The sequence below is a fragment of the Procambarus clarkii genome, chromosome 93, assembly GCF_040958095.1.
Source record: "Procambarus clarkii isolate CNS0578487 chromosome 93, FALCON_Pclarkii_2.0, whole genome shotgun sequence".
Classification (NCBI taxonomy): Eukaryota; Metazoa; Arthropoda; class Malacostraca; order Decapoda; family Cambaridae; genus Procambarus; species Procambarus clarkii.
In genome coordinates, this window is record NC_091242.1 from 11,956,842 (window position 1) to 11,983,096 (window position 26,255).

At 44.2% G+C, this 26,255-nt stretch overlaps 1 protein-coding gene across 1 annotated transcript in view; it reads right to left on the bottom strand.

The window, feature by feature from the left end:
- Nucleotides 1–26,255, bottom strand: part of LOC123746801 (venom protease) — a 242,730-nt gene that overhangs the window by 215,786 nt on the left and 689 nt on the right. The gene's annotated exons all lie outside the window — the stretch shown is intronic.

A 26,255-nucleotide genomic window follows, 5' to 3' on the forward strand; every position in this document is an offset into this window, starting at 1 on the left:
AGTGCAGAAATCTAAAGGACGAGACTCAAGGACAGGTTTACGAAGAAGGAAAGATTGGAGAACATGAAGACCATAGCTAACAGAAGAAAAGTGGGAACCCAATTCGGAAGCGACCTGCAACGGGTCCGCCACAAGAGTACCATGGAGGTGAAGGACCGGTGAAACATCGGGAACGAACTTACCCGCTATCTTGCGGATACGCTTCCAGATCTGTGGCAGAGGCGTTTCGAACGTAATTGTTGAGACATAAGATGCCCAACATTCACACTTAGCCGTACGGACGGCCCTACGGGCCACTGCACTCGCTTTCCAAAAGAAAAGAAAAGAATCGGCCGTCTGTCGACAGCTGTGCCTCTTCCAGGCTGCACGCTTACAGCGGACAGCCCGAGCACAGTCTGCATTCCACCAGGGAACGCACTTCCGCGGACCCCGAGAGGAAGAGCGAGGAATAGAGCGGAGGGCAGCGTCGAAGACAGTGTCATGAAAAAGGAGGAAAGCACGAGGGAGAGGTCAGAGAGAGCAGCACAGAGTAAATAGGTTCCAGTCCACCTAAGCAAACTGCCACCTAGGGAAGGAGAGGGAAGAGCGAAAAGAGAAAAAGGAAACAAGAATGGGGAAATGGTCACTGCCATGGAGGTCATCAAGAACCTGCTACGTGAAATCTAAGTAAAGAGAAGAAGAGCAGAGAGAAAGATCAAGACAGGAAAGGGTGCGAGTCTGAGAGTCCAAATGGGCTCACCAGAATTACAAGAGTAATTCTGGTGAGAGGCCTCTGGTGAGAGGCCTCTAAAGCCTCTGGTGAGAGGCTCACCAGAATTCAGAAGAGACAGGGAAGAAGAGAGAATAAACGGCTCAAGAAGGCGACCTCGGGTAGTCGTCAGAACATCACCCCAAAGAGAATGACGACAATTGAAATCACCCAGCAGGAGCACAGGCCCCACCAAGGAGTCCAGGTGGTGTTTCAAATCAGGAAGAGAAAGCGGGACACTCGGGGGGAGATAAATGGAACAAACTGTGCACCATTTCCCCACAAGGATACGAGCAGCAGAACAATGGAGTGCGAAGGAAAAAGTAAGGGGACAAAGGGAACATCAGCACGAATCAAGAGAGCAGAAGAATTAGGAGCCCCAGCAATGGCTGGGGGGGGGGGAGAGAAAGGAATAGCCACGAAAACGACCAGGACGAGCACCAAGCATCGGCTCCTGGAGACAGACACAAAGGGGCGAAAACCGCAAAATTAGAAGTTGGAGTTCGAGGAAATTGGCGTAATAACCTCAAATGTTCCACTGAAGAATAGACATCGACGAGAAGAGAAAGGACAACAACAGGGAACAAGGAAGAAACAAAGGCGAAAGAGCTACATAGCACGTTAAAGAATATCAGGGTCAGCAAAGTCAGGGTTAGGGGGCATGGGTAAACTGAGCAAAGATGGAGGGAAGGAAGCGGGAGAACAGACCAGAGGTGGGCAGGCGGGGTCCGGAGGAGGAGGAGACAACGGAGAGGAGCAGTCAAGGACAGCAGCAGGAAGAGGGGGAGTAGAAAGAGGGGAGCGCACCTCAGCAAGGGCAGCAACCGAGAGGGAAGCAGGGCCAAAGAAACCTCCATAGCAGGAACAGGGGGCGCAACCACTGAAATGAGAGGGGAAGGAGCAATAGAGCCAGTAGTAGGAGCTGAGGAAGAAAGCAAAGCCTTCTTACCCGCCGGGGAGGAGGAAGGAGAGGAGCCAGGCTTACGCTTCTGACGTAAAGAGACAGGTGTCCCAGCAACTACGTACAGAGCAATGGATTCCAGCGTCTCAACAGAAGCTGAACGAGAGCACACACGACGGCCGTTAGGAGAGCGATGGACATCCGCCTGCACCGACAGGCGGCGGGGAGAGTTAATAGATGGAGGAGAAGGAGGATCAGAGGGAGACGTGGAAGAAGACACAGGAGACATGGCAGACAGAATAGAAAGAAGGGGAACCCCAGACAGAGGACCAGGAGGGGGACCCTTCGGGACAAAACTCAAAGGAACAGAGGAGGGGGCAGTGGGCGTATCGGGGTCCAAGGCCCGGAAACGGTTGTGAGTCTGAGGAAGGTGTGAAGGACGAGGCGAGGAAGAGTGCAACACACGAGCATAAGAGACGTTAGCATAAGGTGGGAGCCGGCGAACCTGGCGCCTCGCCTCGGGAAAAGATAAACGCTCCCGGTGCTTCAAATTGAGGACGGCTGCCTCAAGCTTGTAATGGATACAGGCACGGGAGAAGGTAGGATGGGCCTCACCGAAGTTGAGGCAGCGAGCTTGGGGAGAAGTGCACTCCGACTTAGACTGACCTTCACCCCCACACAAAGAACAGAGACAGACAGTCCCAGGGCAGCAGAGGGCACCATGCCCAAACCTCCAGCACTTGTTACAAAGCCGAGGAGAAGGAATATACTCCTGGACAGAGCACCTGGCACCAGCAAGAATGACAGAGGACGGAAGGGTCCTAGCATCAAAGGTGATCTTTACAACTCGAAGGGGTTGACGGCGACGACCACGTGGAGGACGAGTAAACGAGTCTACCTGGAGGACAGAATGGCCTTGGGCATCAAGGATATGCCGAATGTCATCGTGGCAGTCCTGCAGATTCCGAGCACCGGTTGCAACATGGGGCGGGAGGAGAATAGTGCCAACACTGGCATTCAACCGAGAGTTCTTTGAGACCCTAACAGGTATCTCGCCAAGGCAGGATAAGGCAGCCAAGCGAGAAGCTGCATCCTGAGAAGGAGCAGCAACGACACGTGTACCGAGACGAGTGGGGTTGAAAGTAACAGATGCGTCGACGGAATCAACGAGATGCCGATGGAGGGAGAAATCGTCAGGAGGCGCAGAATCAAGAGGGAGGAGATCAAAGTATTTGGCCACGAAGCAGGACCAAATAAGGCCTGATATGCATCAGTACTGGAAGGAAACGAGCTAGTGCGGCCGTGGCGCTGACGGCGTTGAGAACCCCCAGAGAGGGGTCAAAAGGCGCAGTAGTCACAACGAGAGACTTGGCCGCACCAGGGGACGAAGTGGTCACCACTGGGGGCTTGAGGCTCAACCCAACCACAGAGGAGGGAGGGGAGCTCGGGGAAGAATTCAGGACGGTCAAAGGAGGAGCAATTTCGGGGCCCAATGCCGCGGGGGCTACAGAGCCCGATCTTCCAATACAGACCGACTCGGGGGCTTGGTCGCCCACCCCACGAGCCTGAGAGGGTACAACAGAAACATTCAACGACATATAGACGAAGAGAAAGAAATTCATCCACGAATGTGCCCCCATACCCACCATGGAGCCACAATTAGAGGCAGGACACCCAACAGGAGGCTATTGCCGATCATGCCGGGACTCCCCAGGGGTGCGTCGTGAGTATACACCCCACAAACGCCACCTTAAGAACCGTCAGTCCGTCGAGATCGGGTTCAGCGACGAAAGGGGGATTGACAATAATAGGTTCCCATCGCTTGAGACGTCGGGTACTACAGTTCTACGGGTGCAAGAGTATGCCTCCTCAAGCACCCGGGCGTCAAAATAGAAGTTCAAAGGAATAACCAAAACAAGCTAAAGGTCGGCAGGAAACGACAAGCAGATAGGAGAAGAGGGGGGAAAAAACGAAACAAAAGGAAAAGGAAAAGTGATCTGGCACAATTAGAGAAGACAGCAGCAGGAGTGCAAGGCCACAAAAAGACAGAGGACTATCCAACGGAGCATCACACTCCAGCAGCCGTCCTCTAAGCCCCCCTCACAGCACCAACGGGCCGGATAGGGTGGGGGGTTGGGGCAGCAAGGCCACAGCAATTCGAAGGGCATGTGGTGTGAGACGCGTGCCAGTTGCCGACATTGGGGTTGCTAACAGGAAATCCCCTGCACGTGGGGCTGCTACTGCTGTGAGGCGAGCAATGTCGTGTTGTGTTGTTGCAGCACCCAGGCACTCTGCAGCAACTTGGTCTACAATGGGGCCATCCCAGCTGGATTGCTTGTGAGCTTTCGGGAGATGGTGATTGAGGTGATGGGCCTGCTCGAGAGGCCCACTCTGTGGCACAGCATGTAAAATTGGGATCATGTACACCTGCCAGCTGATGTAAGTGGGCAGGTAGAATTTCCTTCACAAGGTCGTTGGATGCCGATGAGGAGGACAGGAAGGCTGGAACAGCGATTTGCGTTGCTGTACATATATATATATATATATATATATATATATATATATATATATATATATATATATATATATATATATATATATATATATATATATATATATTTCTGGCAGGCACACAAGACTCTCTGCTGGAAGACCTGCAGCTGATAAAGACACGGGGGGGAGACCATGGGTCTCGTTCTTAACCCCTCCAAGTGCGTAATTATTGCATCCAGTGAGGTAATTATTAGAGCAGTGAAATCAGTTTTACCAGAACCCTCATTCATTAAACCCACCAACAGCACACTACCTGGAGCATCTCTGGGCCACAATGCCATTGCTGCAGTCCTTGACGAAAAGTTTAGACACCTAAAGAGGATGGAAGCGAGAATAGGGGACTTGGACTTCCATGATGCCCTCTACCTTCTCACAAAGTGCCTTACCTTGCCCAGGCTAACATACTTCTTAAGGTGTGCACCAACTTTTGGCAACCCACTCCTAAATCAATATGATGAGCTCCTTAGGTCAATATTCAGGAAGGCGCTCAACCTAGATTTAGATGACAGCCAGTGGGACCAAGCAACACTACCAGTGAGATTTGGGGGGATAGGCATACGAAAGGCAACTGAGGTAGCACTTCCAGCATTCTTATCCTCATGTACAGCAGCCAACAAATTGGTAGGAAAGATCTTACCAGAGCGTATGAGACAGCGGGAACTCATGATCAAACGTTCATCGAAGCAGCCAGATAATGGGACACCATTGCACACCCTCAACCCCGACCACGAGTCCCAAAAGACCACAAGCAGGCCCACTGGGATAGCCCCATAATGGAAAAGACTGTCACAGCAATGATCGACAACGCTGATGCTGAAAACAAAGCCCGCCTCCTAGCGGTAACAGCACTCCACGCCGGGATTTTTTATTTTCTGTGTCCAATGCAGCCCTGGGAACTTTCCTCAATCATGACACCCTCCGCATTAGAGTTGCCCTTCGCCTTGCCGCCCCATCCTCACCGAACATAGGTGCATCTGCAGAACTGCGATGGCACACCAATATGGTCGTCATGGTCTGGTATGTCGTAAATCACAGGGTAAGATTGCAAGACATGAAGTCAACGACATCATCAAGAGGAGCCTTGCCACAGCTCGCTGCCCGGAACAAAGAGAACTACACTTATTCAGACCTAATGACCCTCAGAAGCACCCAGATGGGGTCACCTTGCTTCCTTAGAAGGATGGTAAGCAAGTGGTGTGACAGTACACGTACGCTGCCACACTGGCCAGTACCTACCTCCACTACAGCACACGTGAAAGCGGTGGTGCTGCTTCTTTCAGGGAATCGCAGAAAATTATTAAAAACAGAGGTCTGGCACACTGCTACAGCTTTGTTCCGATCGGCTCAGAGACCCTCGGTTCGTGGGGAAAATGTGCATTGAAGTTCCTGAAGGAATTGGGGGACAAATTGATCAGCGCTACAAAAGATCAGGGAGCAAAAAGTATTCTTCTTCCAGCGCCTCAGTGTTGCGATTCAGAGGGAAAATGCCTGTTGCGTCTTGGGCACTAGTCCAACTTCAGAGGAATTCGAAGAAGTGTTTGACTTGCAGCAATGATCGAACCCGTCTGTGACATTCATCAATGTTTCCCATTGTCGTGTTTTTCAAGAGATCCATAACCTTTAAGCACTTTTTGTATTATTTTTGTATCAACCCAGGAATATCTTGTAACCATCAAATACATAATAAAGCTCAAAAAAGGAAGGGGTGGAAGGAGAAAAGCACACAGAAACTGTATTGGAGGGGATCTAAACATTCCCTCTAATGCGTTATGCGTGGTTTCCTCCGAGGCTATGGGTCCCCCTTCTTCCAGCCAGAGGTGGTACTCTTCATTCATTATATATATATATATATATATATATATATATATATATATATATATATATATATATATATATATATATATATATATTGTTACGATAATTTCCTTCAAGAGAGATTTGGCCTGCTCTTTCCTACCGTCATGTTACTTCAGTACATCTACAACATCTAGATACTACAAACAAGTGTAGTACATATTGAGTAAAATACTTTTCTGCCAGGCGCATACGTATCCGACACTCTCGGCCTTCTCCCCCCCCCCCCCCCTTCGTCGATCACCAAACCACCACTTCCAGCCAGCACGCGTCCCATTGGTGGATCGTCGTCTGCACTCCACTTCAGCGCCATCTACATTGCCGATGACCGAGCGTGCAAGAACCATTGGATTTAGAATATTCTGTGTTCTCAAAGCTGACACTCCTATCTAATATACACTGTGTGTAATAGTGGATGTGTTTTGCCAGCAAATATTCTCAGCACCTGTTAATTCATTTTTTGTCTTATTCATCTGTAGAGTAATGTAACCACTGTTTTATTTTATGTTATTTTTTACTTTATAATCTTGTTTAATTGCACTGTACATAGCCAAGGGATTATCTTTGATCATATTTGTCTTCAAGTTAATTAAAGTTTCATTGTTCATATGATTTGTTTTGCATGTTTTCCCTTACTTTACCACAGGAGGTAACAGCCACGCAGTCAATTTTTTTTTTTTTTGTAAAATGTGATTGGCATTGACACAAGCCATTAGGAGGACAGCCGAACATCTACACTTCTTTTTTCCATCACAATATTATATATATATATATTTATATATATATATATATATATATATATATATATATATATATGTCGTACCTAGTAGCCAGAACGCACTTCTCGGCCTACTATGCAAGGCCCGATTTGCCTAATAAGCCAAGTTTTCCTGAATTAATATATTTTCTCTAATTTTTTTCTTATGAAATGATAAAGCTACCCATTTCATTATGTATGAGGTCAATTTTTTTTATTGGAGTTAAAATTAACGTAGATATATGACCGAACCTAACCAACCCTACCTAATCTAACCTAACCTATCTTTATAGGTTAGGTTAGGTTAGGTAGCCGAAAAAGTTAGGTTAGGTTAGGTTAGGTAGGTTAGGTAGTCGAAAAACAATAAATTCACGAAAACTTGGCCTATTAGGCAAATTGGGCCTTGCATAGTAGGCTGAGAAGTGCGTTCTGGCTACTAGGTACGACATATATATATATATATATATATATATATATATGTCGTACCTAGTAGCCAGAACGCACTTCTCAGCCTACTATTCATGGCCCGATTTGCCTAATAAGCCAAGTTTTCATGAATTAATGTTTTTTCGTCTACCTAACCTACCTAACCTAACCTAACCTAGCTTGTTTTGGCTACCTAACCTAACCTTACCTATAAATATAGGTTAGGTTAGGTTAGGTAGGGTTGGTTAGGTTCGGTCATATATCTACGTTAATTTTAACTCCAATAAAAAAAAATTGACCTCATACATAGAGAAAAGGGTTGCTTTATCATTTCATAAGAAAAAAATTATAGTAAATATATTAATCCAGGAAAACTTGGCTTATTAGGCAAATCGGGCCTTGAATAGTAGGCTGAGAAGTGAGTTCTGGCTACTAGGTACGACATATATATATATATATATATATATATATATATATATATATATATATATATATATATATATTATTAAATATGACCGAAAAAGTAAGATTAATAATTCTAACACGAATTTTCTCAATCATTCGTACATTACGCTTCACTGTTGGAGGTAAATCAAAAATCACTTCTCCAAAATTCATTTTTATTTCTAGTCTGACGCGACACGGGCGCGTTTCGTAAAACTTATTACATTTTCAAAGACTTCACAAATACACAACTGATTAGAACTTACGTCTCTCTGATATTATATCTACATTTGAGTGAGGTGGGAAGGATGATGTGGCATTAACACAAGACAGAACAGGGGATATTAATAGGGTATTAAAAGTATCAACACAAGACAGAACAGAAACAATGGGTATTGAATAGAAGTGTTTGTAGAAAGCCTATTGGTCCATATTTCTTGATGCTTCTATATTGGAGCGGAGTCTTGAGGTGGGTAGAATATAGTTGTGCAATAATTGGCTGTTGATTGCTGGTGTTGACTTAACAGGACACCTAGGGGAGAACCCATGGCGACCCCATCTACTTGCTTATACATGTGCCCATCCGGGCTCAAGAAGGGTGCCTCTTTAGTACAAGCTTGGAGTAGTTTCCTCAGAATACTTTCTGGCATGTCAAGAGGAGTACAGGCTGGATCACGATACACTCTGTCGGCTATCATTCCGATTGTCTCGTCCACAGGTACGTTGGTAAACAGCGATTCTACGTCCAACGAGGCTCTTATCCCTGTGGCCCGTGTGCCCCGCAGTAAGTCCACAAATTCCTTTGGAGACTTCAGGCTGAAGGCGCAAGGAACATAAGGAGTCAGCAGGCCGTTGATTCGCTTGTACTAAAGAGGCACCCTTCTTGAGCCCGGATGGGCTTATGTATAAGCAAGTAGATGGGGTCGCCATGGGTTCTCCCCTAGGTGTCCTGTTTGCAAACTTCTACATGGGTACCATCGAGCAAAAAGTCTTAGTCGACATGAACTTTAAACCGGCCATATACTGCAGGTATGTTGACGACATTTTTACACAGGTACCTGATGTCAGACATCTGCAGGAGCTGAAGGAGGCATTTGAGCAGAGTTCCGTGCTGCGTTTCACTTACGAGACGGAAAAGGATGGGAAGCTGCCTTTTCTAGATGTAACAGTCATGGAAAAGGGCGGAGGTTTCCACACTGCAGTCTACACTAAGGAAACAAACATAGGAATGTGCCTAAATGCCAACAGCGACTGCCCCGACAGGTACAAGAGGAGTGTTGTTAACGCATACGTCGACCGTGCTCTCAGCCACAGCTCAGAATGGAAGCAAGTCGACGAAGAACTCTGTAGGGTAAGGCAGGTTCTAGTCAATAACGGCTTCTCCAATGGTTTCATCGAAGACATCATAAGAAGGAAAGTGAAAAGCCATGCAACCTCTGAAGAGACAACTAACACAACACCTATACCCCCTATTAGACTATTTTACAGGAACTTCTTTTCCACAGCTCATAAAACGGAGGAAAGGGTCCTGAAAGATATTGTTAATAGAAACGTTATCCCTACAGACAAAAATCAGAGGATACAACTGACGATTTACTATAAAACCAGAAAAACGGCCAGCCTACTCATGAGAAACTCTCCAGACACAAAACAGAACGCTTTAAAAGAGACTAACGTCGTCTATGCCTTCAAATGCCCACTTGGGGACTGTAAGCTCCAAAAAACCCAGTATATAGGCAAGACAACAACATCTCTTTCTAGGCGTTTAACGATGCATAAGCAACAGGGCTCCATTAAGGAACATATAATCTCTTCCCATAACCAAACCATCGCCAGAGAAATCCTAGTAAACAACACAGAAATCATCGATAGATACAGCGATAGCAGGCGGCTTGACGTTTGCGAGGCACTACACATCAAGAAGTCAACACCAGCAATCAACAGCCAATTATTGCACAACTATATTCTACCCACCTCAAGACTCCGCTCCAATATAGAAGCATCAAGAAATATGGACCAATAGGCTTTCTACAAACACTTCTATTCAATACCCATTGTTTCTGTTCTGTCTTGTGTTGATACTTTTAATACCCTATTAATATCCCCTGTTCTGTCTTGTGTTAATGCCACATCATCCTTCCCACCTCACTCAAATGTAGATATAATATCAGAGAGACGTAAGTTCTAATCAGTTGTGTATTTGTGAAGTCTTTGAAAATGTAATAAGTTTTACGAAACGCGCCCGTGTCGCGTCAGACTAGAAATAAAAATGAATTTTGGAGAAGTGATTTTTGATTTACCTCCAACAGTGAAGCGTAATGTACGAAAGATTGAGAAAATTCGTGTTAGAATTATTAATCTTACTTTTTCGGTCATATTTAATAATATATGTCTACAGGAAAGACTGCTACCAAAATATACTAATATATATATATATATATATATATATATATATATATATATATATATATATATATATATAATATATATATATATAAATAATCAAAACAAAATATCGAACAAAAGGTCTTAGTCGACATGAACTTGAAACCAGCCATATACTGCAGGTATGTTGACGACATTTTTACACAGGTACCTGATGTTAGACATCTGCAGGAGCTGAAGGAGGCATTTGAACGGAAATCTGTGTTGCGTTTCACTTATGAGATGGAGAAGGATGGGAAGCTGCACTTCCTAGATGTAACAGTCATGGAAAGGAGCGGAGGTTTCCACACTGCAGTCTACACTAAGGAAACAAACATTGGAATGTGCCTCAATGCCAAAAGTGACTGCCCAGACAGGTACAAGAGGAGTGTTGTTAACATTTATGTCGACCGTGCTCTCAGCCACAGCTCAGGATGGAAACAAGTCGATGAAGACCTTACCTGTAGGGTTAGGCAGGTCCTAGTCAACAACGGCTTCTCCAATGGTTTCGTTGAAGACATCATAAGAAGGAAGGTGAAACGCCATGCACCCTCTGAAGAGACAACTAACACAACACCTGTACCCCCTATTAGACTATTTTACAGGAACTTCTTTTCCACAGCTCATAAAGCGGAGGAAAGGGTCCTGAAAGATATTGTTAATAGAAACGTTATCCCTACAGACAAAAATCAGAAGATACAATTGACGATTTACTATAAAATAAAAAAAACGGCCAACCTACTCATGAGAAACTCTGCAGACACAAAGCAGAAGGCTTTAAAAGAGACCAATGTCGTCTATGCCTTCAAATACCCACTTGGGGACTGTAAGCCTCAAAGAACTCAGTATATAGGCAAGACAACAACATCTCTTTCCAGGCGATTAACGATGCATAAGCAACAGGGCTCCATTAAGGAACATATAATCTCTTCCCACAACCAGACCATTACCAGAGAAGTCTTAACAAAAAACATGGAAATCATCGATAGATACAGTGATAGCAGGCGGCTTGATATCTGCGAGGCACTACATATTAAGAAGTCAACACCAGCAATCAACAGCCAATTAATGCACATCTATATTCTACCCACTTCAACATTCCGCACCAATGTAGAAGCATCAAGAAATATGGGCCAATAGGCCCTCTGCAGTTACTTTCATTCTTCCATTTAATTTACCCAATTTATACCCATTGTTTCGTGTTCTGTCTTGTGTTGAAAGTTTTGTTCACCTCATCCAAAACTGTTGTAACATATCACCTCATCCAAAATGCGGGTATAAAATGAAAGCTGTTTAAAATCATAGCATAGTAGAACTCTGTTTAGTGTTTGCAGGTTATAGTTGTGTGTGTAAACTAAAGTCTTTGAAAATGTAATAAGTTATTACAAAACGCGTTCAAGTGTCGCATCAGACTAGAAATAATAATTAATTTTGGAGAATTGATTTTTCAATTACAATCAACAGTCAAAAGAAACATAAGAAATATTGAGAAAATTCGTGTTAGAATTATTAATCTTACTTCTTCGGTCATATTTAATAATATATGTCTACAGGAAAGACTGCTACCAAAATACACTGTTTTATGTATATATATATATATATATATATATATATATATATATATATATATATATATATATATATATATATATATGTATGTGTGTGTGTTAAGGCGACACACTGAATGAGAAACGAAATGGTGGCAAAGGTGTTCAAAATGGTAAATTTTACAATGAATAGGACTAGATTTGTGCATCATTTTAATTCATTAATGTTTATATTTTGAAGTTGAGATATTAGTGATTAATTTAGTATCTCTGTGTATAATGAAAATTACTTGCCAATCGTTAATTTTCGCAACTAAAGTTCATTATTTTTATGAAGAATTACAGCCTAATGGTATTTTCAGGTAGGCACAATAGTGATAAATTTGTCAATATTAATTTGTTCAGTGGAGATCATTATTATAATTAATATTCAGATTTCCTAAATATGTATTATTTACAATTCAGTAAATATCCTAACTTGAGCAGTATAATTACTCCTCTGGCTGCCACATGTTCAGGTTCTTGGAGATCTTGAAATTGAAAGAATAAATAATCAGGAATAATTAGTAAATGGGATTAAGGAGCTGGTAAGCATGTATTGCGTTACTTCCATGTTGAGAACAATCAGGAAAGTGTACACACATGGCCGAGGTGGTTTACATTGACTTGTTACTGTTATTGACGACATGGTGGAAAGGATCCCACATCCTCGTGGGAGGGGCCTCGTAGCCTGGTGGATAGCGCGCAGGACTCGTAATTCTGTGGCGCGGGTTCGATTCCCGCACGAGGCAGAAACAAATGGGCAAAGTTTCTTTCGCCCTATGCCCCTGTTACCTAGCAGTAAATAGGTACCTGGGTGTTAGTCAGCTGTCACGGGCTGCTTCCTGGGGGTGGAGGTCTGGTCGAGGACTGGGCCGCGGGGACACTAAAGCCCCGAAATCATCTCAAGATAACCTCCTCTCTGTGAACATGACCCACCGGCCATGTTCAAGAGGGAACTCGACAAACACTTCAAAGGAATACCTGATCAACCAGGCTGTGAGTCATACGGTAGGCTGCGAGCAGCCGCGTCCAACAGCTTGGTTGACCAGACGACCAACCGGGATGCCAGGTCTGAGACCGGGCCGCGGGGCTGTTGATCCCCGGAACTACACACGATGCAGAAAGTAGGTAGCATTTTAGGATGTTTTAAATTATAACAACAAGGGTTTGGATCCTCCACGCAATGTTACTTTTATTAACAAGTGTTCCTTCAGGGGAGGATTAAAGAGGTTATCTTCTCTCTTGAAATTATCTTGAGATGATTTCGGGGCTTAGTGTCCCCGCGGCCCGGTCCTCGACCAGGCCTCCATTTTGTTACACACCCCCTAGGAAGCAGCCCGTAGCAGCTGTCTAACTCCCAGGTACCTATTTACTGCTAGGTGAACAAGGGCATCTAATGTGAAAGAAACATTAAGCCCATTTGTCTCCGCCTCCACCGGGGATCGAACCCGGAACCTCAGGACTACGAATCCGAAGCGCTGTCCATTCAGCTGTCAGGCGCCACGTGAAGCAGCCATGTTTTTTGCGGGAATAAGAGAGATTAAGAGAATAATATCTCCACCGAGGAAGAGATAAGAGAGTTCTGTCCAGGACTTACGTTTTCTGTTATTAGTCCCTATTCAGTTCGCCGACAATGAGAATAATTGGGCGCTGTATCCATGGATGTTCCTATTCTGTTATCTCCTTTGTAATGAAAGCGTTAATCCGGATACGGGACAAGTAAGGTTTGTATTTCATGTGTAGTTCAATGTGATATGTGGCTTTGTGCCATATGTGTCTGCGTTATGTGTTACTGTGTTGTGTGTCACATGTTTCATTTGTGGTTGTGGAATTCTATGAAGTACGTTGTTGTGTGGTGTGTTGTTGTGTCGTGTGAGGTCATACGCTACTTGAGGTTGTGAATGATGCGGAGTTGTGTTGTATGGATGTATGTGGTTCCCTGTCCTAACAGTACTCACCTATTTGTGCTTGCGGGGATTGAGCACTGGCTCTTTTGCCCTGCCTCAAGCAGTCAATCAACTGATGTACAGGTTCCTGAGCCTACTGGGACTCTATCATATCTACATATGAAATTGTGTATGGAGTTAGCCTCCACCACATCAACTCCTAGATTTTTCTCTCTGTTTCATTAAGTACTTCATCTCTTATTCTGTATCCTGTGTCTGGCCTCCTGTTTCCACCGAAAAGTTTCATTACTTTGCATATACTCGGGTTGAACTTTAGCAGCCATCTGTTGGCTGATGATCTGTCTAGATCATTTTGTAGCCTCCTATTATCATCCTCTGTTTTAATCCTCATAATTTTTGCATCATCAGCAAACAGTGTGAGGAACGATTCTATACCCTCTGGAAGATCGTTTGCATATATCAGAAACAGTATAGGTCCAAGGACTGAACCCTGCTGGCACTCCACTGGTGACGTCCTGCCAGTCTGAGACCTCGCTCCTCATATTGACTCGCTGTCTTCTGTTGCTTAGGTACTCCCTTATCCAATGGGCTTACCTTCCCTTTCACTCCTGTCTGCATCTCCAGCTTTTTCACTAGCCTCTTGTGTGGTACTGTGTCAAAGGCTTTCTGGCAATCCAAAAATATGGAGTCTGCTCACCTCTCTCTTCTTGCCTGATTTTTGTTGCCTGGTCGTAGAATTCAATTAATCCTATGAGGCAGGACTTGCCATCCTAGAACCCATGTTGATCCTGTGTTACAAAGTTCTTTCACTCCAGATGTTCCACTAGCTTTTTTCGCATAATCTTCTCCATCAGCTTGCATGGTATGCAAGTTAGGGACACTGGCCTTGAAGTTCAGTGCCTCCTGTCTATCCCCCTTCTTCTATATCGGGACAACATTAGCCGCTTTCCAAATTCTTGGCAGTTCCCCTGTTGCCAGTGATTCGTTATACACTATGGAGAGTGGCAGGCACAGTGCTTCTGCTCCTTTCTTAAGTATCCAAGGGAAGATTCCATCTGGGCCTATGGCCATTGTCACATCCAACTCCAGTAAAAGCTTCCTTACTTCCCCACTGGTAATCTCAAACTCTTCTAGTGGATCATGGTTAATTACTCCCTCTCTTATCTTTGGAGCATCTCCTTGCTATAAAAAGGAAAGACCTGCTGGAATTTCTTATTCAGTTCCTCGCACACTTCCTTGTCGTTTGTAGTGAATCCGTCTGCCCCTTTCCTTAATTTCATTACCTGCTCCTTTACTGTTGTTTTTCTCCTGATGTGGCTGTGAAGTAATTTAGGTTGAGTCTTTGCCTTGCTTGCGATGTCATTTTCGTATTGTCCTGCCTCTCTTCTCAATCTGACATAATCATTCCTGGCTCTCTGGTATCTTTCTCTGCTCTTAAGTGTCCTGTTATTTCTATAGTTTCTCCATGCCCTTTTACTTTGCTGCTTAGCTAGCCTACATCTCTGACTAAACCATGGATTTCTCATCTTCATTTCATTGTTTTCCTGGGACTGGGACAAACTTGTCTGCTGCTTCCTTACACTTCTGCGTAATGTAGTTCATCATGTCTTAGGTCGTCTTACCCCTGAGCTCTGTTTCCCATGGTATATCTGTTAGGAATTTTCTTATCTCCTCATAGTTTCCGTTTCGGAATGCCAGACTTTTGTTTTCAGTACTTCTCCTCGAGTTCAATAACCCTTCTTCAACCAGGTACTCAAACGCCAGTACACTGTGGTCGCTCATTCCTACTGGGGCCTCAAAACCTGTTTTCTCTTATGTCGGAGTCGTTCGGAGTGAAGACTAGGTCGAGTCTCGCTGGTTCATCGTTTCTTCTCATCCTTGTGGGTTCCCTGATATGTGGGCTTAAAAAGTTTCTAGTCACCACCTCCTATAGTTTGACTCTCCATGAACCCTGGCCTCCACGCGGTCCCTTGTTCTCCCAGTCTATCCTTCCGCGATTGAAGTTCCCCATGATGCGCAGATGGGATCTATTTCTACAGGCAGCAGAGGCTGCCCTCTCAATTATAGTGTTAACTGCCATGTTGTTGTTGTCATACACTTGACTGGGTCTTCTGTCATTTGATGGAGAGCTATATATCACTACTACTACTATTCTTGGTCCTCCCATTGTCATGGTGCCTGTTATGTAGTCTCTGAATCCCTCAGTGAGTACAGAAAGGTGTGGTCTAGCTCTTATTGCGTCTCTTACATTATAATTTAACTTCAATTGCAAACGATGAGTCACAACGTGGCTGAAGATATGAATAAACCACACAGAAAATGGAGAAATGATGACGTTTCGGACTATCCTGGATCATTATTATTCCGTGTGATGATTTGATAATCACACGACATCATCACATGACTCGATAATGGTCCAGAATGGACCGGAACGTCATGTCTTCTGTAATCTTGATGTAATTGGCGTAATCCTTCAGAAGTGCGGATTCCTTGCCAATGATGTATTCTAAAACTGATCTTACATAGACTGTGTACTGTTCTGAAAGTGTACTTATTGATATATGTATAATGTAGTCCCAATGTTACTCTGCGTCCCATTTGCTGCCGATGATTCCCTGTTTATGTGTTTTCTCTACAGTTACTGTTAGACTTATTGCCACTCCACGTTGTTGTCTGATCCATGTAGTTGGCCTTCCCTTATGGTGTAGACACCTGCACTCTGTGCACACGTTCTCCATCCTCATTACCTTGCACTTGCTCGGGTTTAACTCTAGCAAACTTTTATTTGCTCATATATCATTATGTGCATCATATGTGTGATTTAGACATGTGTGATTGTGTCACTTGTGGATGTGTCATGTGTTTCACATGTATCACTTGTGGTTGCATCATGTGAGTCACTTGTAATTGTGTCATGTTTGTAACTTATGGTTGTGTCATATGTCACGTGTTTCTTGTGGTTGTGTTGTGTCACATGTCACCTATAGTTGTGTCATGTGTGTCACATGTGTTACTATTGGTTGTGTTGTGTGTCACATGTGTCACTATTTGTTGAGTCACATGTCATAATTGTGGGAGTTATGATTAGTAAGAATTTAAAAGCTTAAAAGCAATGCATAAATGTTCAGTAATAAGGCAAATAGGACACTGGGATTTATTAATCTAAGCTTTACTAACAAGACACCTGGTGTTCTTCAGGTATATCTTGCTCTGGTTAGGCCCCATTTAGATTATCCTGTTCAGTTTTGGTCGCCGTACTATTTATTAGATATAAATTCACTAGAACGTGTCCAGCGTAGGACGACAAAGTTAATTCCCCAAATTAGTAATCTGTCATATAAAGAAAGATTGACAAAGCTTAAATTACATTCTCTAGAAAGGCGAAGAGTTAGGGGTGACATGATAGAGGTTTACAAATGGATGAATGGACATAATAAAGGGGGATATTAATAGGGTATTAAAAGTATCAGCACGAGACAGAAGACGTAACAATGGGTATAAATTTGAAAAGTTTGGATTTCAGAGAGACCTGGGTAAATACTGGTTCGGTAACAGGGTTATTGATTTGTCGAACCGATTACCACGTAACATGGTGGAGGTGGGGAACATTGATTTTTTCAAGCGTGGGTTGGACATGTATATGAGTTGGATTGGGTGGTTATCAATAGGAGCTGCCTCGAATGGGTCAATAAGCCTTCTCTAGTTACCTTTATTCTTATGTTCCTATGTCACTTGTTGTGTCATATTTGTCATTTGTTGTGTCATACTTGTGTCACTTGTAGTTGTGTCACAACTTGTGACTTGTGGTTGTCTTACACGTGCTACTTGTCTTACATGTGTCACCTGTGGACACATGTAAGACAACGAAGTCATGTGTGGCTGTGTGTCATATTTCATGTGTGTCATATGTGCCACTTATGTTTGTGTCATGTGCGTCATGTCACTTGTAGTTGTGTCATGTAACATGTTACGCTTGTGGTGGTGTCACACGTGACAGACGTGCCACTTGTGGTTGAATCACGTGTCACTTATGGTTGTGTCACATGTCATTTGTGGTTGTGTTATACGTGAGTTGTGTCATATATATTGATGTGTCATAAGTGACAGTGCATCGCATATGATTGTGTCATGAAATATTGAGTGGCTCTAACATGTATAGTTTATCGAGACGATATATATCGTGCATAGATCATGTGAATGTGTCGTGTGGGGCAGTGTAGTCATGTGTGGTGTATGTCATGTGTGGTTGTGTGCCATGTGTGTGTCATGTGTGGTTGTGTGGAAGTGTGTCATGTGTGGTTGTGTGTCATGTGTGGCCGTGAGTCATGTGTGGCTGTGTATCATGTGTGGCTGTGTATCATGTGTGGCTGTGTGTTATGTGGCTGTGTGTCATGTGAGGCTGTGTATCATGTGAGCTGTGTCATGTGAGGCTGTGTATCATGTGAGCTGTGTGTCATGTGTGGGCGTGTGTCGGTGCGTCATGTGTTGCTGTGTTATGTGTGCCTGCATCATGTGTGGCTGTGTGTCAGTGTGTCATGTGTAACTGTGTGTTATGTGTGGCTGTGTACTATGTGTGGCTGAGTGTCATGTGTTGATGTGTGTCATATGTGGCTGTGTGCCATGCTTGGCAGTGTGTCATGTGTTGCTGTTTGTCATGTGTGGTTGTGTCATGTGTGGCTGCGAGTCACGTGTCGCTGTGTGTCATATGTGGTTGTGTATCATGTGTGTCATGTGAAGTGTAAGATGCGTGGCTGTGTATCATTAGAGTTTTTGTGTCATGTGTAACTGTATATCATGTGTCTCCGTGTATGAGGTGTGGCTGTGTATTATGTGTGGCTGAGAGTCATGTGTGGATGTGTACTGTGTGGTCGTGCGTCATTTGTGGCTGTGTGTCATGCGTGGTTATGTGTCATGTGTGGCTGTGTGTCATGTGCGGCTGTGTGTCATGTGCGGCTGTGTGTCATGTGCGGCTGTGTGTCATGTGCGGCTGTGCATAATGTGTGGCTGTGCATAATGTGCGGCTGTGTGTCATGTGTTGCTGTGTGTCATGTGTTGATGGTTTAATGTGTGGCTGAGTGTCATGTGTTGCGTGTCATTGCTGCTGTGTATCATATGTGACTGTGTCATGTGAAGCTGTGTATCATATGTTGATGTGTGTCATGTGTTGCTGTGTGTCATGTGTTGCTCCGTATCATGTGTGGCTGTGTGTCAAGTGTTGATGTTTTAGTGTGACTGTGTCATGTATGTCTGCGTGTCATGTGTGGTTGTGTGTGATGTGAGGCCGTGTCATGTGTGGCTGTGTGTCACGCGTGACTCATGTGAGGCTGTGCCATATATGGCTGCGTGTCATGGGTGGCTGTGTCATGTGTGGCTGTGCGTCATAAGTGGCCGTGTGTCATATGAGGATACATATCATGTGTGGCTGTGTGTCATGTGCGGCTGTGTTTCATGTGTTGTTGTGTGTTATATGTGGCTTTGTATCATGTGTGGCTGTGTATCATGTGTGGCTGTGTGTCATGTGCGGCTGTGTTTCATGTGTTGTTGTGTGTCATATGTGGCTTTGTATCATGTGTGGCTTTGTATCATGTGTGGCTGTGTATCATGTGTGGCTGTGTGTCATATGATGTTGTGTATGCTATGTAGTGTTATGTGTGCTAGTGTATCATGTGTCATGTGTGGTAGTGTATCATGTGAGGTTGTGTATCGTATGTTGCTGTGTGTCTTGTGTGACTGTGTATCATGTGTGGTTTTGTGGTTGTGTGTTATGTGTGGCTGTGTATCATGTGTCTCCGTGTATCATGTTTGGCCGTGTATCATGTGTGGTAGTGAATTATGTTTGGCTGCGTATCATGTGCGGTTGTGTGTTATGTGTGGTTGTGTATCATGTGTGGTTGCGTCCTGTGTGGGTGTGTCATGTGTGGCTGTGTCCTTTCCATATAAAAGGTACAAGGCGAATAAAACCGATAGACCGTCACTATGAAAACAATCACAACTCTATTGACCAGGATTATTTTTTAGCAAGAGAAAGAGGAGAAGAATGGCTATAAATTTCCACACACTACCACTATCTCGGTGAAATGCTAGAGAGGACGCAAACACAGTGGCCTCCTTACCAGAGCCTCAAATATTAACACCAAGTAAAGCATCCTGCACTTCCTCAAACACAATAACATTATTTATATTTGCCAACATCCAGGGTACAAAAACATGCAAATTTAACAAAGTTCATTTTATAGATGGCCTCTTACATTAGGCAAATGCAGTGTTTGCAGCAAAACGGAAACCCACACAAAGGACTACCATGATGGTGAAATATGGATCTCGGAATACAATCTTGTCAGATGTGACAAGGAACACCGGCTACAGGGTGGGGTCAGCCTCTACATCAAAAACACACTCATCTGCACTGAGCTGCTAAACACTACAAACGATGTGGTGGAAGTGATGATCATCAAAATTGAGATCGTAAATGTAGTTATTGTCCTATATAAGTCACCGGAGGCAAATCCTCAGCAGTATAAAGACCAACACTCGCCTGGCGTTCCGCGAGCGCTATGTCATGGGTTCGTATCCTGGCCGGGGAGGATTTACTGGACGCAATTCCTTAACTGTAGCCTCTGTTTAACGCAACAGTAAAATGTGTACTTGGATGAAAAAACGATTCTTCGCGGCAGGGGATCGTATTCCAGGGACCATAGGATTAAGGACCTGCCCGAAACACTACGCGTACTAGTGGCTGTACAAGAATGTAACAACTCTTGTATATATCTCAAAAAAACCAAAAAAAACTAATGAAAATAGAACACTTCTTGGAAAAACTCACAAATCCAGTCCCAAATTTCATCCTGCTTGGGGGACTTCAACCTACGGCACCTGAAATGGAAGTACTTAGCTAATACAGTTATATCAGTAAGAATACCAGGAAATAGCCTAAATGAACAGGCACATGCAAATGACCTGCTACGAATGTGCGACAGATTTGCCTTAAACCAGCAAATAGTAAAACCAACCAGAAAAGAGAACACATTGGATGGATCATTTTCACTAACAATGATGAAGTGATCAGGAACATAATGGTTTCAAATACCTGTTACTCAGATTACAACCTAATTGAAGTTCTGACAAGCATGGGGAAGTAGACCTGCACAACCAGTCCCGAGCCCCATGAGAGGAGAATTCAGCAAATGCAATTTTAATAATAAACGGATTAACAGGGAGCAAATAAACCAAGACCTCGCAGAAATAAGCTGGGAAGAACAGCTAGAAAATTCAAACCTGAACCAGTGCCTGAAGAAAAAAAAACTCGGTAGCTCTAGAAATATGCTCAAACCGCAAACCCCTACAAAAAAAAAAGAGGAAGAGATGCAGACTGGAACGGGAAGGGGATTCCCTCCATAGGCGAAGAAAACGAATCGTGGAACAACTTGAGAGTCACACCCAATCTCAAGAACGACGATGAAGGCTAGGTAGAGAAATAGAAACAATTGAACTAAAGCTACAAGAATCACACAAAATCCAAGAGAAACAAAGAGAGCAAAAGTCCATCAGTGAAATAGGAAAAGAAATCATTCAGATTTCTCTCTATGCAAAATCATGATAAAAAAAACTACATCTAACATCTAGTATCGGGCCTTTACGAAAGATAGATGGAACTTTCACAGATGACAACAAAGAAATAAGCGAAATTCTGAGGAATCAGTACGACTCTGTTTTCAGAGAGCCACGAAACACATTAAAGATTGGTAACCCAGATGATTTTTTCTTGGATGTGATGCCAACATCAAACCATATATCAGATGTCACCCTGTCCCCACTGGATTTTTAAGAAGCCATAGACAGTATGCTTATGCACTCTGCAAAAGGCCCGGATTTCTAGAACTCCATATTCATCATGAATTGTAAAAAAAACTGTCGCAGGCACTTTACATTCTTTGGAGGCAAATCCTAGATACTGGCGTTATCCATGACACATTAAAAACAGCAGAGAGAGTACCACTCCATAAAGGAGGAAATATGGCAGAGGCAAAAAATTACAGACCGATAGCACTTACATCACACATCATAAAAATCTTTGAGAGAGTGCTAAGAAATAAGATAACAAAACAAATGGAATCACAGCATCTCCATAACCCCGGACAACATGGTTTCAGAACAGGGTGCTGTTGCCTATTACAGTTGCTGGACCGCTATGACATGGCCTTAGATGCCATAGAAGACAAGCAAAACGCTGATGTAATTTACACAGATTTCGCGAAAGCCTTTGACAAATGTGACCATGGTGTTATTGCATACAAAATGCGTGCAAAAGGAATTTCCGGAAAAATAGATGGATTAATAAAAATAAATTCCGCAGATGGATTTACAATTTCCTGATTAATAGAACCCAATGTGTAATAGTCAACAAAATAAAATCCGGACCATCAACCGTAAAGAGCTCAGTCCCCCAGGGTACTTGCTGTGCTTGCTCCAGTACTTTTTCTCATCCTCATATCGGACATAGACAAGGACACAATCTATAGCACAGTATCATCCTTTGCAGATGATACTAGGATTTTTATAAGAGTAGACGACATAGAGAGCACAGCAAACCTCCAATCAGATGTAAATCAGGTCTTTCAATAAGCTACAGAAAATAATATGGTATTTAATGAAGATAAGTTCCAGCTTTTGCGCTACGGAAAAAAAAAATAAAAATATAAAAACAGAAACCACGTACAAAAAGCAGTCAAATCATAACATAGATCGAAAAAGCAATGTAAATTATTTAGGTGTACTCATGTCGGAAGATCTTACTTTTAAAGAACACAACAAAGTAGCCGTCACAACTGCAAGAAAAATGAGATTGGATAACAAGAACTTTTCCCACTTGAGATGCTATACCAATGATGATACTCTTCAAGACGCTAGTGCTCTCTAGAGTGGAGTACTGCTGCACAATGACAGCCCCTTTCAAAGCTGGAGAAATTGCTTATCTGGGAGAGCGTGCAGTGATCCTTTACAGCTAGAATCCACTCGGTAAAACCTCTAAACTATTGGGACCGACTGAAAAACCTAAATTTTTATTCTCTTGAGCGCAGGTGGGAGAGATACATTAATAATTTACACGTGGACAATAGTAGAGGGGCTGGTCCCAAACTTGCACACAGAAACAGCACCACATGAGACCAGGAGGCATGGCAGGATGTGCAGAATACCCCCGTTGAAAAGCAGAGGTGCATTAGGTACTCTGAGAAAGAACTCTATCAACAGCAGAGGCCCGAGACTGTTCAACACGCTTCCACTACACATAAGGGGCATAACTGGCCGACACCTCACAGTGGTCAAGAGAGAACTTGACAAGCACCTCCAAAGGATACCTGATCAACCAGGCTATGACTCATAAGTCAGGCTGCGAACAGCCGCGTCCAACAGCCTGGTCGATAAGTCTAGCAACCAGGAGGCCTAGTCGACGACCGGACCGCGGGGACGCTAAATCCCGAAAACACCTCAAGGTAACCTCAAGGTGTGTCATGTGTGACTTTGTATTATGTGTATATGTGTCATGTGTGGCTGTATATAACGCATGTAGCTGTGTGTCATGTGTGGCTGTGTGTCATGTGTGGCTGTGTGTCATGTGGCTGCGTGTCATGTGGCTGCGTGTCATGTGTGGCTGTGTATAATGCTTGTGGCTGTGTGACTGTGTGTCATGTATGGATGTGTGCCATGTGGCTGCGTGTCATGTGTGGCTGTGTATAATGCTTGTGGCTGTGTGACTGTGTGTCATGTATGGATGTGTGCCATGTGGCTGCGTGTCATGTGTGGCTGTGTATAATGCTTGTGGCTGTGTGACTGTGTGTCATGTATGGATGCGTGCCATGTGGCTGCGTGTTATGTGTGGCTGTGTATCATGTGTGGCTGTGTGTCATGTGTGGCTGTGTGTCATGTGTGGCTGTGTGTCATGTGTGGCTGTGTGTCATGTGTGGCTGTGTGTCATGTGTGGCTGTATGTCATGTGTGGCTGTGTTTCATGTGTGGCTGTGTTTCATGTGTGGCTGTGTTTCATGTGTGGTTGTGTATCATGTGTGACTGTGTCATATGTGGCTATGTATCATGTGTGGTTGTGTCATGTGAACCGTGTGTGTGGCTGACACAGTCAAGTGTGGCGGTGTAATGTGTGGTTGTGTCATGTGTGGCTGTGTATCATGTGTGACTGTGTCGTGTAGTATCATCATGTGAGGATTTGTGCTGTGTGGATGTGCGAGATAAAAAAAAATGCGTGTACACAGAGCATGAGAGTAGTGTATGAGTGTAGGGACATGTCTTACATATGCTAGTGAAGCCACTAGCCCACAAAGCGTTTTCAGCATGATAAATACTGTACAAGTAAATATACACTCATTTCATGAGCGCTAAACCATGCACTACACCAATGTTATACACACACACGTCTCCCAGCAAGCAGAATCTATGTGTGGCACCAGTTGAACGCCACCGCCAGAAACATAACCTTGTAAAGACATATATTACACTATACACACACACCTTGACGAACACACGTGAATATTACGGTCCTCCGCACGCACCAACACAAAACCCAGATGGTTACATGTGAGTACTGTTGTTCCGTCACACTGTGTACAACTGGTGCTGGTATTGTTCCGTCACACTGTGTACAACTGGTGCTGGTATTGTTCCGTCACACTGTGTACAACTGGTGCTGGTATTGTTCCGTCACACTGTGTACACCTGGCTGCTGGTATTGTTCCGTCACACTGTGTACAACTGGTGCTGGTATTGTTCCGTCACACTGTGTACAACTGGCTGCTGGTATTGCCCCGTCACACTGTGTAAACTGACTGCTGGTATTGTCCCGTCACACTGTGTACAACAGGTGCTGGTGTTGTTCCGTCACACTGTGTACAACTGACTGCTGGTATTGTTCCGTCACACTGTGTACAACTGGTGCTGGTATTGTTCCGTCACACTGTGTACAACTGACTGCTGGTATTGTTCCGTCACACTGTGTACAACTGGCTGCTGGTATTGTTCCGTCACACTGTGTACAACTGGCTGCTGGTATTGTTCCGTCACACTGTGTACAACTGGTGCTGGTATTGTTCCGTCACAATGTGTACAACTGGCTGCTGGTATTGTTCCGTCACACTGTGTACAACTGGTGCTGGTATTGTTCCGTCACACTGTGTACAACTGGCTGCTGGTATTGTTCCGTCACACTGTGTACAACTGGTGCTGGTATTGTTCCGTCACACTGTGTACAACTGGTGCTGGTATTGTTCCGTCACACTTTGTACAACTGACTGTTGGTATTGTTCCGTCACACTGTGTACAACTGGTGCTGGTATTGTTCCGTCACACTGTGTACAACTGGCTGCTGGTATTGTCCCGTCACACTGTGTACAACTGGTGCTGGTATTGTCCCGTCACACTGTGTACAACTGGCTGCTGGTATTGTCCCGTCACACTGTGTACAACTAACTGCTGGTATTGTCCCGTCACACTGTGTACAACTGACTGCTGGTATTGCCCCGTCACACTGTGTACAACTGGCTGCTGGTATTGTTCCGTCACACTGTGTACAACTGGCTGCTGGTATTGTTCCGTCACACTGTGTACAACTGACTGCTGGTATTGTTCCGTCACACTGTGTACAACTGACTGCTGGTATTGTCCCGTCACACTGTGTACAACTGGTGCTGGTATTGCCCCCGTCACACTGTGTACAACTGCTGCTGGTATTGTTCCGTCACACTGTGTACAACTGGCTGCTGGTATTGTCCCGTCACACTGTGTACAACTGGCTGCTGGTATTGTTCCGTCACACTGTGTACAACTGACTGCTGGTATTGTTCCGTCACACTGTGTACAACTGACTGCTGGTATTGTTCCGTCACACTGTGTACAACTGGCTGCTGGTATTGTCCCGTCACACTGTGTACAACTGACTGCTGGTATTGTTTCGTCACACTGTGTACAACTGGTGCTGGTATTGTTTCGTCACACTGTGTACAACTGGTGCAGGTATTGTTCCGTCACACTGTGTACAACTGACTGTTGGTATTGATCCGTCACACTGTGTAAACTGGTGCTGGTATTGTTCCGTCACACTGTGTACAACTGGTGCTGGTATTGTTCCGTCACACTGTGTACAACTGACTGGACTGTTGGTATTGTCCCGTCACACTGTGTACAACTGGTGCTGGTATTGTCCCGTCACACTGTGTACAACTGGTGCTGGTATTGTTCCGTCACACTGTGTACAACTGACTGTTGGTATTGTCCCGTCACACTGTGTACAACTGGTGCTGGTATTGTCCCGTCACACTGTGTACAACTGACTGCTGGTATTGCCCCGTCACACTGTGTACAACTGACTGCTAGTATTGGCCCGTCACACTGTGTACAACTGGCTGCTAGTATTGGCCCGTCACACTGTGTACAACTGGCTGCTAGTATTGTCCCGTCACACTGTGTACAACTGACTGCTGGTATTGTTCCGTCACACTGTGTACAACTGCTAGTATTTAGGACATCTGTCTACCTTCTCGTGAAATTTTCAATAAATCATAATGTTGACCAAACTGAGAATGGTGAGCTATCTGATATGATAACTGGTATTTGCTATTTCATTCACAGAACTTACAACAACAGTTGAA